The sequence below is a fragment of the Cygnus atratus genome, chromosome 11, assembly GCF_013377495.2.
Source record: "Cygnus atratus isolate AKBS03 ecotype Queensland, Australia chromosome 11, CAtr_DNAZoo_HiC_assembly, whole genome shotgun sequence".
Lineage (NCBI taxonomy): Eukaryota > Metazoa > Chordata > Aves > Anseriformes > Anatidae > Cygnus > Cygnus atratus.
The window spans coordinates 1,998,338-2,017,206 of NC_066372.1; the positions used below are offsets into that span (position 1 = coordinate 1,998,338).

The window sequence follows — 18,869 nt, forward strand, 5'->3', positions numbered from 1 at the left end:
CCAGAAGGTTATGTTCTTATCCTCAGTTGCAATTTACTTCCAAGATGTTACTTTGATCAGGATTTTATTTTTCTTTTTTAATAGCCAAACATCTTTCTCTCATGATAATGTACTATATCTGTACCGGGCAGAAAGGAATGATGTGAATTTGGGCAGTGCCAGGCATTTCATTGTCACAGCCGAGGGTCTTCATGGCATGAAAATAAGGTGAAATCTGGTATGTTCTCCACCATCAACTTCAGCAGAAAGTGCAGCACCTATCAAGAACTGTGAGTCCTGACATTCATTCTGCAAAAAGCAATGACACTAAAATGACATACCGAATAGGTTAGTCATTGGTAATTTAACTCAGCAATAGCAAGGGGAAACTAGCTTGAAAACGAGAAGGTCATGTTGAGTTGCTTCTCTAGTTTCCCAAGCTAAGATTCACTCTGTGTCCCTGAAAGACCTAGGTAAAGCTAAAATTAAGTCACTCAGATAAATATTTATAGTAGATATGTTCGAATATAATTCTCAAGGGGTCCACTTGCTCTCTCTGTGCTCTGAAATGTACTAAAGGGGAAATAATAGCACTATAAATACAGTCTTGTTTAGCTAGGTCATTACCTTAGAGCTGTTTATCATAGTTCTCTAGGAACTAGAGTTGCAACAATGAAAATACTATCAGGGAACTGAAAAACCCATACAGGGTGATCACTTTGGAAATGATACTTTGATACTTTGGTTGTGATACTTGAGTTACATAACGGTCCATCATTACAGCAGCAATCAGGTTTAAAGCCCTTGTATGTGCAAGTCATGACAGTAGCTAGTGCAGCATTCATACAGGCCGATCAGACTGTTTTGGTGCAGATTTCTTTGGACAAACCTTGGCAATAAGCTCTTTTTTTTGTTGTTGTTGTTTTGCTTGTATGTTTTCACTGTATTTATTTTTCCCTACATTGGAAAATAGAACAGTGCACAAGAATTTGAGGATTCAGACAAAAATAACATAATTTTGTTATTTTTCAACTCATGGAAATCCAAGACAATTTATTTACACATCTTCCAAAGTATTTAATATATTGGACACTGTACAAACAGACAAAAATGCCACTTTTTGTAGAAAATTATTTTATTTGGTTTTGCTCTTGCCCTTGTAGGAACAAAACTTAGTGACTTATGACTCTGTTTCCCCTGTAACTGGCTGTTCCAATTTCAATAATAAAGTACATGGAGTTTGCAAGAGTTGAAAATTGTTTATACAGAAAGTAAAAGGATCAAAGTCATAAATTTATGATCCCCAGTTTCTGTGGGAAAACTTGAAGGTTAATGTGCTGCTCCTTTGACCAAGCAGTTCTTGGGATGTGAAAGCCTTACCAGGAATTTTGAGTTTTGCATTTGGTGTGAACATTTCCCAAGGAAGTCAGGAATAGGGGATGCATCCTGCTCTGGGCTGTGCGAGCCTTTCTGTTTGCGTGTTGGGAAACTCTGTGTCCAAAGCAGTCAGGAGGGAGTTGTGCAAAAGGATTCTTGTATTATTTTCCGATAGCGAAGCCAGCATTCACGCAGGGACTCTTTATCCATCCTCTTCCCTGTCTGGTAATTTGAGCCCGTGTTATCTCATTAATGTCACTTACTCCATACTGGTTAGACCACAGCAACCTTGCCTGTTGAATTCTTCTTTTTAGGTAGCTCTGAAATTAAGTTTCTGTACCACAGCAGCCAGTGTCACAGTTTTGAATGAGCAAGCCTTGTTTGTCCTTCCCATGACACCAATACAGACAAAAACCTAGCCAGCTAGTCCATGCATAGTGTTTTACTCTGCAGACAGTACATGGAGTGTATTTAGGGTCGTGACTATATTTAGCATGTTTTTCTGAAACACCTGACAGCCAAAAGGTCCAGACTATGGGGCCTTTGGCTTCTGAGCATCAACAGCAAGTTGAAGCTGTGCCACTGAAATTTTCTTCTGTGTAATCGGTCTTTGGTCTGCGTAAACAGCAAGGAATTGCTTCTGTTTGGATTTGTCATTGTCCTGCTGCTGCTTTTCAGCTGTTACTTTTCTGTGACAACAGGAGCTCGGAATAACAAAAGCTTTCCTTTGCTGCAAACAGTGTAGTAACACTGATGTGGAAGACGCAAGTGGACAAAGTATGCTGTGAATGGTGTCCTGGCCTGTGATTCCTGGGGTCTTCAACCAGGTGTTGCAGCGTATCTGAATATGCATAAACTGGTGACTCGCAGCCACATGGAGAAGTACCCTGTAGCAGTGACAAATCTACTTGCTTTGACCCAGCAAAAGAGATCTTGCACTACGTTTTTTCTGAGTTTTTCTTCTTGTTTCTTTCCCAAGTGTCCAGTATCTTTTGTCTCTTGGGCTGTTACCTGGTTGCAATGGGTTGACTGGCCATAGTATGCAACTACAGACACCTACAGGATTTGTCCATGGCATGCTTACTGGCACAGGATCCAGGGCCTGACTCAACAAGGTGGTTGTTGTTGTTGTTGTTGTTGTCCTCAGAGTCTTGAGTGCTTCTTTCTATGTTCTTCATTCGAGGAACTAGCCAGGACAAGGAAGAGCAGAAAGTGTTTCAGTACAAAGAGCACTGAACTGTGTGAACACAAACCCAGCCTCTATGAGAAATGTGCTTAGAGTAACTTCACAGTCCCAGCACACACAAAGTCATTTCTCTATGGTAAAACATATTTGGCACAAGCATCATGCAGTTTCATCATTTGTCTTCACACCTGAGTTCCTACACTCTTTTTTTTTCCTTTCACCTTTGTTTCAGATCATTCTCTTGTGGTTACGTACTGCTGTGCTGAATGGGAGGCTGTGGTCACTGCCTCCCCAAACACCTGCTGAGCTCTGGAAATTTTATCACCGAACAGTCAGCGTCGTGTGGTGGGACTGGATTATACTCAAAGTTCTCTTAATTTCTCTATTTTTTCCAGGTGGATAGTTTGAAAATAACCTTGCTTAAACACACCTCCCACAGAAGTCTTTAAGAGTCTGGCAGATGCTAGAGATTAAATAAGTTGTTTCCTAATAGTTTCTATCAGCATCTGAAAAACAAGAACAAAAACAAACAAACAAAAAAAACACCAAGCCCAACAACAAAAAGCGCTACTGTTCTTCGCTGAGATTTCAGCTTTGTGCCTGAAGACTCCATTTATCTGATCATGTGCAATAAGACTGACTTTCATGCGATTTCCTTCTAATGTCAAGCCATAAAACAGCCTGGAGTCTGATACCAGCAGACCTTACCCAGCACTGTCTGCAGCAAATAGTGATTTCTTGCAAATAATTAAATCCCTGGGGAGCATCAATAGCTGGCTGCCTAACAGCGCATTTAGATAAGAAGGAGGAACTGTAGGTGATGCAGGAGAATTACTTTGAAGAATATGCTGTCTCTCTAAAGCATTTTCTACTGAGGGCAGATGTCTATCAAATCTGCCTCTCACCAATTAAATCTAGGGCTGAAGTTGCTGCTACTGTAGAGCTTCAAGAGGTCCAGCGGTCCAGCCCTTCGTGAGCACACCGGCTTGTTGCCCCAGTCTTCCTCTGGACTTGTGCAGGCCGAGGCTGTGATCAGGCACGTCCCAAAGTACCACAGACCTGGCATGCTCTTCGTGCTCCTGGCTGCCTTTGTTAACTGTGTGTGCAAGGGCACGAGCTGGCGTCAAAGCTTTCTTAGCAGGTGCAACCCGTTCCCGTTCCCATCCCCACGTGCTGAAAGCCCCCTGGCATGGTGCTTAACAATCTCTTCTGAGACACACACTCGTGCTTGGCCCTCACACGGGGAGCAGAAGCTTACTGCATGGACCTTGAGACCGCAGTAGGAGCTGGGGGTGCTTCTCCCTTCTTTCTGTACACCAACCTGTTCCGTCTCAGAGGAGCTAAACACTTGCAGCTTCTGCCACAGTTAATGGGAGCTGTGATAAGAGCTTAGCAATCATGGAAATCAAGACTTCAATTGTACTCCTGAGAAAGAAGGGAGATGTCTTATCCTGTTACAAACCTTTAAAAGCCTTGGTAGTGCAGTGGAAGTGGTATGTAATAGCAGGAATTCATTTGTTAATAAATTTTCCCTTGCTTGTCCCATCACTAATTCAGCACAATTCCAGTGCTGTAAGGTGGCCAGTGTTCAATGTTTCAGTTTTTGGGTCTTAAAAAGAGCTTCCTAGCTCATTTCAGTAAAGATGTGATAACAGATGTACCTGTTTATAAGCTTGACTTAGCAGCTTGTTTCCTTTTGGAGTATATGCGATACATAAAGAATAGCAGCCGAGATATTTTTAGGGCAGTGAGTTCAAAGAAAATATATAGGAAAGAGGGCTTGACTATATAAAACACCAATAAGCAACAGTTTTGCACTGGCAGGGAGAAGAAGAATGTTTTAATGGATTTCCCAGGTTACTGAGGAAATCCCAAACAACACCTTGCTGTTCCTTATATCTGGAAGGCAGAGGGCTCTGCTGTTCTTCAGCCTCACCTGGCTCCCGGTGGCAGGGCTGGTGCTGGCAGCCGCTGCAGTCTGCTGTGCCATGGCAGTGTCCAGAACCTGTCCCGCTGACCACGGCCCTGTCCAGTGCTCAGCACCTCTTCGTCAGCCTCAGGCTCTGATGCTGTCAAGAGCAAACAGCTGCACCAGGTAACCTCAGGCTCGCTGGGGCAGCAGGGGACATGTCCGCATCTTGGATGCTTCAGTTCTTGGCCCAGCATCCTAGTACAAATCTCTCTTCGGTGGCAGTTGACTGCACACAGCTGGGAATGGAGCTGAGGGAGATGCAGACCCAGGAATAGCGTTTTCTGTGGGAGGGACCAGAAGGATATTTAAAGAGTAATGCTGCTCTGCAGTGCTGCAGCCAGGTCTGCTAGAGCTCATCTATCAGAGCCCAGGTCAGGTTGCTCTCTCACAGCTTGCTGCTGCGCTTTCTGTTCTTGAATTTTCCTGTAATGTGCTTCTCCTGCCTATTTTTGGTTTCTTCATAGCCTCTGCCACAATACTACTGCAGCCTGACTGTTTGCCACAGGGGGTCTCCTCACCTAAACAGCGCTGCCTTTGGAGGCGTTATGGAAGTTGTCTGCGGTGCTTTATCTGCAGTGTGAACAACGGCTGGCCTTTCTGCTCTGTTTCTCGGTGCATGATTGACCAGAAGTGGCTTATAATTAAGCTGTAAGACAAGACAAGGCATGTGTTCCTGGATAACTGAAACGTGATTCAGGTGCTGGTGGCTGAGGCAAAAGGACAAAGGGACTCACTCCAGTGTAACCATTACCTGCCCTGATGCTCATTGCCAGAGCAGGCACTGTTATAATAATATAGGCAGTAGTATAATAATAATGCTCAGAGCTGAGTACTTTGCACGTTCCATCTTCAAAGCAAACATTAACTAACTCATTGGCATGACCTCCCACTGGGGGAGGCAAGATCAGGGAGAGAGTTTTAAAAGCAGACTGGGTCCTCAGGGGAGAATTAAGAGGTAAGATAGGTAATGTTTTATCACACCCCCGTTTTAGCACAGTGTAAGTGCCCAAAATGAAGCATGTGAGTTGGATAAATTCATTCCTTGCACATTACCAAGGCAGGGACGATAGGACCACCATTCCAGAAGGCCCAGCTGTCCCCTGGATGCCACGCTATTTCCCAGCTCTGCGATGCCGCTTTTATGGGCTGTTACTGCAGAGGTGTTTATATGCATCCAGGCGATGTTTTATGGTATGCATCTAGAAAAATCACAATATAAACATGCCTGTTCACAAAATGAGACTTCTACCTGGCAGTTTACGAGGATTTTGTAGCTTTTCTGACTTAGTAAATCTCACTACTTTCCTTAATGAGAAATACCTCAAGTCTCCTGAGGGTAGGACTAGTGTTCTTGGTAGAGAATATTCAGTTTTTTATGGTTAAGTCTTTTGGAAGAAAAGAGATGGTGCTGTACCTGAGTAACTCACTGCATCTCACCTGCTTTTTAGACTCTCCCGAAAATCAGAAGTTAAAAGTGTACTCAGAAATTTCAGAAGTGATGTTTCAGGGCTCTTTTTGTTAGCTTGTTCTAAGTCTTGCTCTTAGAAACTAGGGTGGGTTAGGAGGTTGGCTGTGTTTTCACTTGTTGGCCAGAGCTACGTGTGGAGGGATGTCTCCAAAAAGTCTCTCTATAGGGTAGTACCCTTATAGGGAGGAAATATGCCATTATCCTGATGCTAGGGAAGTTTTGCAGAAGTCACCTCTGGTTAGAGAAAAGGAAAGGTAGTGAGGAGAGGTGTACGAGGGAGCTGGTGTTGCGCAGCTCTCAGGGGGTTTTGGTGCTGCTAAGTTGCTGTTTCTGCACTATTATTACTGAGTATGTGTCGTTAAGCATCGAAGAGATGGCTCCTACAGACAAATCAAATTGAATTACATGAAGGCCCCTATCATGTCCGACACTTAGCTAGCCCTTTGTCCTAGGCTCTTTATGGAGGGGGATGGCAGCAGCCTCCCACGTCCCCTGTGGTCAGAACTGTGGTTAGAAGGAAATGCCAGGAAGATTTGTCCATGCTGTCATAGAAAGTCTGGAGCCTGTAATCCTGGAGTAGATCCAAAACCTCCTGTATTTTGTGCACAAGTCCATCCTCGGAAGGGCTTGCTGTTTCCTGATGCTCCTGGAAAAATGTCCCCTGCATGATATAACCAGAAGTCATTAACTTTCGCTAGGCTTTATCCAGACATCAATTTACTACCAGTACTCATGAGTGAGCACTGGGAACGGATGAGGTGGTTGATGTGCCAAATTCTTCCGCGGGGCTTTTCAAGCCAGAGTTGGAATGGCATTCCCTGCTTAGGCAACATTATTGAGGGAAGAGCGGGAAGACAGAATGCAGCAGTCTGGCTCGGCTTTCTTTCATTTGCATGTATTTTCTGGACAAATTTTCCTACTCTGACTCAACATTAGTAAATGTTGAGTTTTGTCTCCCAGTGTGTAATTGTTCTCTGCTGATAGAGGAGGAAGAAGGCTGTCGTCATATACAGTTGGTGAAATGGCCTCTGACATTTCTGTTAACTTGTTTAAACAAATAGTCTTGAAACCAGTTGAAGAGGGCAGTGCACAGAGGTTAACTCTGTGAGTGCTAGTAAGTAGTGTCTGGTGTTCTGCTTACTCAAGGAGGTGTAGATATACTTTCACAGAGCTTGAGCTCCAGGCAGCAGATGTTTTTTTTTAATTGTTTAGTAAGATGTAACTCTGTCACAGGTAAGTTAGTGTGGATGAATCGTCTGATAGTCTTGCTCTTTAGCTGAATGTAATGAAAATATTCTATTTGCCTATCCAGATTTTCCAGTATTTTTGTGAGTGTGGTATCACCTGTGAAATTGGTAAGGTTACCCCCCAATATTCTTTTCTGTTTAAGTGGGCTATGATACAGAGCTATTATGAGCAGACAAAAATTACCAAAGAAGCCTGTGGCAGTGTTCAATAGCGGTATGTTTGTGTCCTTTGTTACTGCAGGCATAGTCTGCTTATTCCCAACAAACTCATGGCATCCTCTGGTTAATCCCTTGGACTACATACATTTTAGTCTCATCTTAACGCGTCTCAGAGGGTGAAAGAAGTGTCATCTGCAAAAAAAGCAGCTGAAAATCTGGAGGGATTTTATGAATTGTTTTCTGCCATGTTTGTTTCACGGACCCATTTCAGCTTATCTGAGAGATCTGCTGCTGCTTCTCCAGGACCACATACAGATGGGATATGAAATGTGCTCCATTTGAAGTCCTCTGTTTTCCAGGCTCCCAGAACAATGTGGTGAGTTTCCAAATGACTGGCAAAAGATTTCAAAGTGAAATAATGCCTAGGCTTGTTCTGTGCCTGACATCCAACCCACCGGTTCTCACTCCTGGCATCTCAGACGTTTTGTGAAATTCAGAGGCCTGTACTGTACCCTGTGTGTAACAGGTTTGCCGAGGGCTTTTGGAAAGTCCCTGACAAAGACCTTCCTTGGTGTACTGAGATACAGCAGTCTTTTAAGGATTGAGGTTAGCTAAATTGTGATAAGCTGCCGGAAAAGATTTTGGGGTTCTGTTGAGCTCAGGGGAAAACACTTCAATCCACAAATCATACCTCGCTGAAGGAGTTTTTGTTCTGCCTAATTGGTCGAATGGCGGTTCATCTGTGTTTTCAGTTCTGTTCAGTGCTTAGGAAAAACACTGGCCTGTCTGAACCCCGGGAAAGGTTGTGGAGAGGCTGACAATAGGAAAGACCTCCTTCCTTGGCAGGTGGAGCCACCAGAATCCTGTTTGTGAACCTTGGATGACAGTGGCTATGTGGCATGCTCACGAGGTCTTGGATGGGCTGTAGTCAGCCTGTGGGCCTTACAGAGCTCTCGCTTGCATTTTTGCAAGCATTTAGTAATCCTCTGTGCCCACAGGATCAATTTACGTGAGGTGTTCAACAGTCAGTATGCTTTGCTCCTTTCGGAATCTGTCTCTTTGATTCCTTTCCAATGCCCATCTGCATAACTGGAGAATCTCTCCAAGAATCTCCTTGTTGTGTTACCATTATTTTTAGTGCTAAATTACACTTTCTTCTCTGCCAGTTTAGAAATCCTTCCCAGAATGCAGGCATCCTTGTTCTTGCATTTTTTTTTTCCTTCATGTAAACATGACCAGCAAGCTTTTTAGCTGACAAGCTTAACTTGTGTGGCTTCAGATGACCTTGACATCAGAAGGAATTTCTTGTATTGCTGATGGTCTTGCATGGAAATGCTTTACAAACTTAGTTATTCAGACATTTGAGATTGAAAGAAATCCTGATAGTGGAGCCTTCATAAACACGATTTGGATGAATTGACTTTTCTGTGGGACATTGCCGTGGTGGGAGCACAGAGCACACTGCATGCCTGGGCTGCTGTTTGTGATCCAGGCAAATGCAGCCAAGCAGCCACTAAGATGCCTCCCCCCATTGCTCACACACCGCTTTTAATCTAACAGGAATACACAGCTTGCTTAAAGCCAGGTTAGCAATTAGTGTTGATTAGAGAAGATTTCCCACAAGTGCAAGAACTGTGGATCCTCGCGCTGGCCCTATGGCCAGGAGCAGCTCCTTGCAGTGCTCAGCAAAGCATGCCTGCAGGGACCTCCTCATCCTGCCCAGCGGTGCACCTGAGATAGCCCTTCGATGAGCATGGGGCAGGAGCAGTGCTCGTGTGCCAGCCTCTGCCTGCAGCGTGTCGTGCAGACATGGAAGCTGATCGTGTTCAGCCACCTGAGCACACTTCTGAGGTCCAAACCTCAGCTGGTGTGAATAGGCTTCGGTTCCTCACACGTGGCTTTCTGTTCCTGGCGTGACCTCTGTGACAGGGAAGGGAGAGCCAGCCTCAGAAAGCTGGCTGACAGCTGACAATCCGCCCTGCGCACTGCTGGTGAATATCAACCTCTCTGAAGCAATGTGAGTCCCGTGGAGAATTAAATGCGGAAAAGCTGTCCATCAGGAGCTGGTAAGCCTGCTCCTCACAGGTTACACGAGGAGATGCGCTCCTGTCAAGGCAGTTCTCGTGCCTGCTGGGGACAGGAGTTGTGGCAGTGTGCAGGAGCTCAAAAAGCCCCGGCTGCAGCTGGGACAGCTGGTGTGGCAGTGTAGCTGCAGGCTCCCTCCCAGCCCTCACAACAGGAGCAAGGCAGCAGAGCTTCGGGGACAGAGCGCCCGCTTCTAATTGAGAGGAACATGGTGTTGTAAATCCCAGTTTTGTGTCTCTTCAGGTGAAACTGCTCTGTAGAAAATTATTTTTTCTGAGGCTTGACCTGCAAACAGCTTTGCAGCAGTGTAGCTGAAACTTTTAAACAAATAGAGCACAAAATCCTCTCTGGACACTTATCTACTGGGAAGTGGTGTCCTGCTTGGCTGGGGCTGGGAGGGGCTCAGGCATGGGTCATGGACAAATGCCTCCTTCCAGCTCCTGCCGCCCCAACAGAGCCACCTGCTTTTACAGAGGCCTCCTCAGAGTCAGCCCTGGGGGTGCCCAGCCTCCTCTGGTAGGAATGGATTGGTTCGGGACCTGCTGCTTGTATGCTTAAACACACAGCCTCTGTACAGCTGGACTTGTAAAGTCTCCAGCAATTGGTTTCCTGTAAATATTGCTAGTCTAACTAACAAAGACCAATGCTTTACAAGCGTTTCACAGCCCCCTAATAATACCACAGCTCGAAGGGCAACAGCTTAGAGGCCTGTTCTGTGACAACAGGTTTTGAAATTTGTGCTTTAATGTCTTGTTTCCGGTCACCGGAGTGAGGTTTCCCGCTTAGTGCTGTAGGAACAATCACGGCTTGTATTTGATCCGCGCTTCAAAGCGAGCATTGTGCTGCCACAATGTAAGGTCCTGTTTGTGCACAAGGGCCCGTTCAGGCCTGGCACCGGCGGGGACAATGCCGGCATTGACCTCCAGCCGGAGCGTGGTCACTGCTCGGCGCAAGCCACATCTGCAGCATGGGGGTGAGGCTCTCCGACAAAACTGTGGAGGGTGGGTGACCCAGAAGGGGTAGGTCTTTGGTGAATGAGCTCAAATGTCACCCTTAATCTCAGAAAAGTTAGCAATTAACATATGTGATCACTTCCTGATTTTTTCTGTTTTTTGTTGTTGTTTGTTCAAATTCAGTTTGGTGCATGTCTTTTTTTCGTTGTCCTTGGGACTCAGCACATGTTTGGAGCTGCGCTCTTGCCACAGGAGTGGTCACTGGTTTCAGCAGAGGGCCTTGTGGAAGAGACTTCATGACTCTGTGTCTTGGTTTCCCTTTCTGTAGAAAATTAGCAATGCCTCCCTCACTGTTGCGCTGAATCGGTTTTGTAGATCATGACGTGCTTCGAGGTGGCAGTTTGTAAGGGCAAGCTGTCATTGTGGGATGCAGTCACGTGAAGCTCTTAAGAAAGGGAAGAAAAGGGAAATTAGTTAATCTCTGATTTCTCCATTGTGAAGGATCTTTTTGGATAGTATGTCAAATCAAGAAGTTTGCACTGAGATTAGAGCAGTCTTTGGTCCCAGACATTACTAAAGCTCCTTCTTTTACAGTTACAGCCCCATCTGAAGCTCTGCAAAATGCAGCAAGCTACTTCCAACGTGTCCGAGCAGGCACAAGATGAAAAAAAGACGAGTATTCTTGTAAGTCAGCAAATGTCAAGTCTGGCAGTTAGTATGCAGGCATACCTCTGTGCTGGTTAGTGCAGGTAGGCTACTACTCTAGTTCATGTGGACAACGTGGTGTTCATCACAGGTGGCGAGAATTGGCCTGAGTAGCTACATTAATACATACACACTTCGCCCCTGGTAAAATCCCCTGTTGCTGCAGTAAATTTGTACTGTAACCCCAGCAGCTGTGCTTTATTGAGAGGTTTCTGCAGTGTAAGTGAGCTCTAGTGCATCATGTCCTGTAAAAAATTGCTGTTTTGAGATTGCTGCTCTCGTAGTTGTTGCCTTTGCATCCAGTTATGTTGGTGCTTGTGAATATTCTCTAGCCACCTGATTTGATCGCTCTGTTCTCTTCTGGTAGCTGTTTTTACTTTTTCTAATTTTAAGCGTTTTTAAGCAGATACCTAAAGTGAGTAGACATATTATTTGGAGGTAATTTTGAGAAGTAAGAGCACCAAATAAGGCAGTTTATGACTCTTGTCCTAGCCAGCCAAACGTTATTCTACTTAGTCTTCACAGCCATTGCTGGATCCAGCCCTGCACTCCCACCCGACTGCAGTTACTGTACAAACTCATTGTTCCCAGCTAATTGCTTGTGCCTGTAACAAAGTCGACTTTCTTTAAACTGCAACACAACGTGACACCTAGCATCACGTTGCCTTCTGCCTCATTCTTCTGTGGCATGTAGCAACCTGATACAGCTACGACCAAGATAAATGCACAAGGCTGCTAAGTCAGCGCAACTCCCCTGTGTTTTAACAGAGCATTGAACAGAAAAATGCTAATGTGATGTGATCTCGCCCCAACCTTCACTGTTTGGTTAACAAGACTGAGCTCAGTGCACCTGGTCTTCTTCCCTGCCTTCAGACAAGCTAAGCTGTATTGATCACTTTATAAAGAACTAGCACAGTGCCGTGTGGTAAGCTTTCTGTAGGGTTGGAAGCGCAGGAGAAAAAGCAGTCTAAATGGTTATCTCAGGAAGTCTTCGCCTTATTTTAAACTGGGCTGACCAAGTCCTTTTGCAGGCAGCTTGTTTTGGCTTTCTACCTTACTCCTTTAATTTGTCATTCCCAGGCTTTCTTGGTTTCTCCTCTGGTTCCCCATGGCAACAGCTGCTCAGTGGTGAGGCTGTCTTTGGACTTTCAAGTCTTAACATCTCCAAGTCATCCTTGAGCAACTTTTCCCTCTGGTTGCTTTCACTGCCCTCCTGGTCTCTTGCTTGACCGCAGCATGTCAGGATATAAATTAATGTCCCGTTGTCCGGCACTTTCCTTAGGCTCTGGCGATGGATATGCAATATGAAAGCAGCTGGAGGATTTAGAGAACCTCCCAGTGCAAGTCTTACCCCACCACAGCACTATGTCTCAACTCAGCAGTGCCCTGTCAGTGTTCAAGCCTGCTCTGGCATGTGCAGGTGAAATTAAAGCATTTTCATTGGAAGTCCTAGGTTGCTGTTTGTTGTTTTTTTTTGTGTGTGTGTGTTTTGTTTTGAAGGATTATAACACAGGATCATGACATGGTTGCAATATGATTTGTTCTTCTCCACAGCAGAATAACTGCTGCTGTAAGTCCCTGCAGGTTATTGTTTCCCTTGCAGGGAAAATAAATTGCAGGGAAAATAACTTGCAGATGGGCCCACAGTCTTTTGAGATCCATTTGCATCTCAGAGCTCATCAGTAGTTGGTATTTGTTCAAGTGAAAGAGGGAGTGCTTCTTCCTCGCTCAGGTCCCTTTTGTGTGTCTGTATGCAAATTTCTCATAAAAGAAATTCTGGGGAGTCCCGGGCATGTGACTCATGGTGACTCACAACAAATTTTTCATTTTGGTATTGTTTTCGTTTTAGGCTGGGGTTGTGGGGTTTTTCCTCTTTGTTTTTAAAAGCAGAAGTAAATTTGTCCTATTTTCTGTGAAATGACAGCGTGTGTAGTAGTGCAAGTTTCTTCTTTTCGTAAGAAACTTGTTCCAGCTTCTTTGTAATAAGGATGAACTTGGATGTACAGAAGAATATTTCATCAGCTGAAATGAAATTGATTGGACAAGGTTCACAATATTCTCATAGTAAATATGAGTAACAAATAACCTTAACCTTGTGAACGAATTTGAAAGAGCAAGAAGAAACCTGTGTGTCTGCAGTGCTCCTGGCCACCCCGCAAACAGTCCTGGCTTGTCAGGTCTGGGCAGCACTTTTCTTTCCAGCCTCTCCAACATCACCTGAGTCCATGGCTTCAGCTCCCAAATGTACTGAGTCTGGTTTTACTGAGGTTTTCAGTCAACCACATGCTACCTGCCCAGCTGGAAGTGTCTGATCTTAGGATGTGCTGAGCTGGGGTTTGGTGTTGCTGGTGCTCTCAAATACTGGGAGACTAATATTAGATTCCTCACTCTGTATTCTGGTATGTGCATATGCTACTACTAAGGATTTAATCTGTGTTGGATTCATTTTCAAGTGGTTCAAAATCTCCCATGAAAGTTGATTTGAAGACAAAAAAAAAAATAAAAAAGAAAAGAGTTCTTTAGAGGGACAAGTAACTTGTTAATTTAAAGTATTTAGCAAGGAACCAAGATAGGAGGGTGCTAATCCTGTTTGATGTCAGTTTGTTGTGTCATTTTATGTAAATTGAATTTCTGAAATCTCTATTTCCTCCTGTTAAGACGGGAACATTACTGCTGCTGTGGCTCAAGAGAAACATTGGCATTGTCCATTGTTGTGGTTTAACCCAGTCGGCAGCTAAACACCACACAGCCGTTCGCTCACCCTCCCCCCTCACTCTCTGGGATGGGGGAGAGAAATGGGAAAGTGAAGCCTGTGGGTTGAGATAAAGACAGTTTATTAAGACAGGAAAATAATAATAATAATGATAATAGTACTATTAATAATAATGTGTATGAAACAAGTGATGCACAATGCAATTGCTCACCACCCGTTGACCGATGCCCAGCCTATCCCCGAGCAGCCGGCCCCCCCCTCCACCCCGGCTAGCCACCCCTATATATTGTTTAGCATGACGTCAGATGGTATGGAATACCCCTTTGGCCACTTTGGGTCAGCTGTCCTGGGTCTGTCCCCTCCCAGCTCCTGCTGCACCCCTAGCCTGCCCGCTGGCAGGACAGAGCGAGAAGCTGAAAAGTCCTTGGCTTGGTGTAAGCACTGCTCTGCAACAATTAAAACATCAGCATGTTATCAGCGCTCTTCTCATCCTAATCCAAAATATAGCAGCCTACCAGCTACTAGGAGGGAAATTAACTCTATCCTAGCTGAAACCAGGACTGCCATTGAGAAGGTCATAGGAAAGTTTGTCCTGTATGACGCAGCAGTTGATCCCCTTACCTAACACACAACACCACACGAAAATCAGGGCAAGTCAGTGGAAAGGATTTGTTGGGTGTTGTTTATGCATGTATAGTGTATGCTTGAGGAAGAGAAAACCAGAAAAGTGGCAGAGAATGACCAAATCATTTAGGTTGGAAAAGACCTCTAAGATCATCTAGTCGAAGAGTTAACCTAGCACTGCCAAGTCTACCAAAACGAGCAGAAAAGTAATCACAGCTGTAGTAGAAGTTCAAAGGGTTATTCTGGAGTGACCATCCCACTAAAGCTATTTCTGACTAACTAGTCATATTGATGTATTCCAGGTTGAGTGTTTTTTGTTTTTGTTTAGCTTCATGTGTTAGCAAATATATTTTTCCTCTAGAACAGCAGTCTCTTTACCATTAATCCAAAATAATGATTTGACTTTTATAGTATATAAAATTGTGTTATTCCATAATTTGAATCAAATTTCCCAAAGAAAAAGACTGTCTTGGGTTAATTGGTAACTCCCAGAAAAAAAATGTTGGAGCAAAGAAGCTGGCTGTTTCTATCAAGTTCCTTTTACACCTAAGGAAACAGGATTTTATATGTTCCTTACAAATAAATTTAAAAAGGGAATAAAGATGTAATTCTTTCTCACACAAATGAAACTGTGTGGGTTCCAACACGTGTTCAGCTCCAGGCAGAAAAGTGCTGTCCATCTAAGAGACATTGGTACAGAGCTAAACAGGCACGGAGGTTGAAGCACACGTACTTCTAAGTGTGACGGAAAGTCCTGGGAGGTCTTTGCTTCTTAACCTGTCCCTGATCTTCACTGGGCAGTGACTAGCAGGGGCTCCTGAGCTGTGGGATGGTGGCGGGAGGAGCCTGGGCTGGGTGCAGGGCTGCTGGGTGACCTGGAGCCCTCGTGGGAGGCAGCAAGAGGACTTAGAGGCTGGTGGCTTTGCCTTTGGGCCACGCTGGGCCTCAGCCCACGCTGTCCTGCAGGAGTGTGGAATTCTTATCAGTTTCACTTGTGCCCCATTTTAGTAGGCACTGTACTTAAACCTATTGTGCTTGGGAGTAAGTGTGGATGGAAGGGTTATCAAACAGAGGGAGACAGACACTTAGAGACAGTCCAAGGAAGAGGATGGTGGATTTCCATGTTTGTTCCGGCATAGCATGGTCAGGACCTGGAGTGATGCTTATTAATCTGCTGCTTATTAATGTAATTTCTAAACTTACTCTGCTCTCAGTTAATGGATCCCATTGGATTGATGAGCCCGGATTCCATAGAATAAAATTGTACATGTATTAATTGTATGAAAGACAACAAGCATGAAATAGGACAGTTCCATAAATAAGTTAATTGGAATAAGTCATTTGTAGTAATGTTCATCTCTGCTCAAATGCAAAAGACTTCTAAGAATTAGTAAGATCATTTTCAATAATAGTTGACAAATGGTGGAGTCTTCAGTCCCCAGCTTGAGCTATCACAGATTTTATAGATAATTATTCATGGATATGGTCTGCCAGAACAAAAAATGTTCCTATTGCACTCTGTTTGTTCTGGAAGTTATAATAATTCCAGATTGGTTATGTTATGGCTGTTGACAGCTGCAGAGGATCCTTTTTCTCTCTGTCCCTACAGGGATGATCTTTAGACAGCATTGAAAATCATCTACTGACAATGCTAATCTGTGTAACCTGAAACAAAGGAGAACACAAATACAAAGCAGGCAGGATCTCCTGCTTCTTGCAGAAATGCATTGTGAGGTTTGAAAATACCCTGAATCTTTTCTCTCCACTAAAATAAATAGATAAATAAATAACGGATGGCCAAATAACTGATTCAGAAGTTGTGTTCTCTAACAGTGGAAGTCTATGCCTTGGTGCGAAAACTCAAATCCTGTCTAATTAGTTTGCTAGCTAGACCTGGTGGTGGCTTTTTTTTTTTATTCTGTTTATATGACATTTTTTAAATAGCCCTTGGGGAGCTGATCTACTTTGACTAGAGCTGTGTATTATCAACCAAACTGCCAACTCAACTTTGGTACTTGATCGTGGATGGTCAGGACTGAAGCTGGAATAAACTGTAGAGATTTTGTCTTCTCTCACTGCTGGTTCCCATGTGCTGAAGTGAATAACTCCTGTAAAGAGAATTATCTTGGGGCAAATACTACACTCAATAGCTACAGCTGGCATCATGTTCCCCTCAGCACAGCTTTGGCCACAGGACAAAGGGAGTTGCAGTGCATGATATCCTTGATCTGTGCAACACAAAGACTATGAATAATCTGAACTATGAATTCGTACCGCTTCCTCATTTGGAAGTGTGAGACATGAAATCAATTTGTAACTGCCTCTGCTGTGGAACTTATGTACGAAATGTGTCTCTTGCAGTGTGCTTCATGAGCCTTACCTGGTGAAGAGTAGGGGAGCTGAAAGACAAGAGATGCAGCAACTGATGGCAAGCGCTGCAGTTGGATAAAGCTCTCGTTTCTTGCTGCTGCTTCTTCTGGAGGCATGTAGACTAAAATAGGAAGGACTGTGACTTTTCTGTGGTTTGCACTGTAACTTTTCTATCTGATGCAAGAGGAGGCTATTTGAAGATGGGTATAAAAATGTTGGTGGGTGGGATCTGGGACAATGGCTAGCAGTGAAGGGGCTTCTTGTGCTTGGTGGGTGTGTGGGAGGACAGTGAAGTGGCATCAAATTTAAAGCTGCTTTTGATCCCTTATAATGATTTTTCATAATGTTAGACATTTAGTGGTTTTCTTTTTTTAAACTCTTTTTTTGGGCTTTGAAATATCATAGTGTTTTAGAGTCCAGCTGTGTAACTGGGTATATACAACAGTGATTTCTTCAGGAATTTCTTCAGATCTTTAGGGATGCCTCCTTGACAACATAATAATATATGAGAGTCCATCTTGGATGCAGACTGTGGTAATTAGCTTGTTTTGGTATAAAGTTGTTTTAAAAGTTCTTTGAAGCTATGCCAGCTGACAGGGCCCTTCAACTCCGCTAGGGCAATGCAAGATGTGGAGAACTGCAGGTTACTTTTATTGATGTTAGTCTTTAAAACTATGTATGGCAAATGTTGCAGGCAGCAGAAATCCAGCTGGATTCTGTGGGTTTAAAGACTTTATCAAGAAGTGCTGTGTAAACACTGCATTTTTGTCAAAATGTTCCAGATCAGTCCTCCTTCCAGACAGAAATATGGAGTGAATAAGCTAAGCAACAATGGTCTAAATAAAAGAAATGATAAAATTTACTTGTGTAGTCAATGTGATGTTGATTAAGTTTTACCTAAATCACAAATTGATAGGCTCTGTTTGTATTTTCTTTTGACTGTGCTACTGCTCCTGTGATGATCAAAAAAGCTGGATTATTTCCAAAAGCATACAGCTCTGAGAGGCTTGGAATGTTTACTTGAAGTTTATTTTTAAAGAATTCTAAAAGGGTGCTACTCAGAAGATACTTCACATAGGAAAAAATATACTTGGAAAAGGCAGTGAAGAGGCGATTGGGAGTCAAATATAGTAAAACAGTCCAGGAATAAGATTCTTGAATTATTGGATGCATTTGTCTGTGTGCATGCTTCGGAGAATCTTTCAGACAGGACTTCAAGATGTAAGTTCCTTTCTTGTAGCAATGCAAGTCTTCTCTAACACTTCGGATATATTTCCTTTATTCATTATTTCTAACATATGGCTTTCATTACTATGCGTGCTTTCTCCTTGTAAGTAACACTTCATATGCATTCAAGATTATATCTTTAAATGAAAATACAACATCCCATGTTTGTCCTTAAGGACAAGCGGCTATAGCACAACATATTATTTACCTCTCTGGGACTGAGGCAACAAAGCTGTAGGAGAGCTTTGATGTTCAGAACTGACTACAGTTGAATGAAAGTAGTTTTTAAAACTGCTTCTTTCTTGTCTTTTATTATGTTTATCTTTATTTACATTATGTTTCCGTAGAAGAGTCTGACTTTTATAGTTGGTTTTAATCTCCTCAAAATGTTGTAGAAGCACCTACCATCTCTTTCTCACATTAGTGACTTTAAAAGCTGTGTTACTTTTTAGCATCTCTATCAGCCACTAGCTGAGCTGGTATGTAGATCTTCACCCAAATGCCACTAAGATTACAATGAGAGATTGCTGTAGCTGTTCTTCATTACATTTGACAACTTCACGAACCCAGGGAGCCTACAACTTGTATGGGATCAGCTCGTGGAGGAAAAAAACCTGCCAAGGCAGACAGTGTTCTCACAGACAGACAAAAGTGTTCTGAAGGGTCTTAAGACAATGTGTGGTTTTTGGTTGAAAGTAAAAAGCTGTAATTGTCCAATTCCATCTGTATTTAGCAGTACTGTTGGATTTCTGAGTGCTGCTAAACTTTCTCACAACTTTCACACTTGTCATTCTTCCCAGTATC

At 43.6% G+C, this 18,869-nt stretch overlaps 1 protein-coding gene across 2 annotated transcripts in view; it reads left to right on the plus strand.

Annotated features, from left to right (window-relative positions):
- Window positions 1-7,058: 7,058 nt before the first annotated feature.
- The window catches only part of MAPK6 (mitogen-activated protein kinase 6), a 69,556-nt gene continuing 57,745 nt past the window's right edge, over window positions 7,059-18,869 (plus strand). Inside the window, exons 1-2 of one of the 2 annotated variants that reach the window (XM_035554244.1) lie at window positions 7,059-7,215; window positions 7,660-7,764. The gene's annotated coding sequence lies outside the window, so the exon portion shown is untranslated. Of the gene's footprint in view, window positions 7,216-7,470; window positions 7,765-18,869 lie in introns of both variants that reach the window. The other variant, XM_035554242.1, reaches the window with a different exon arrangement.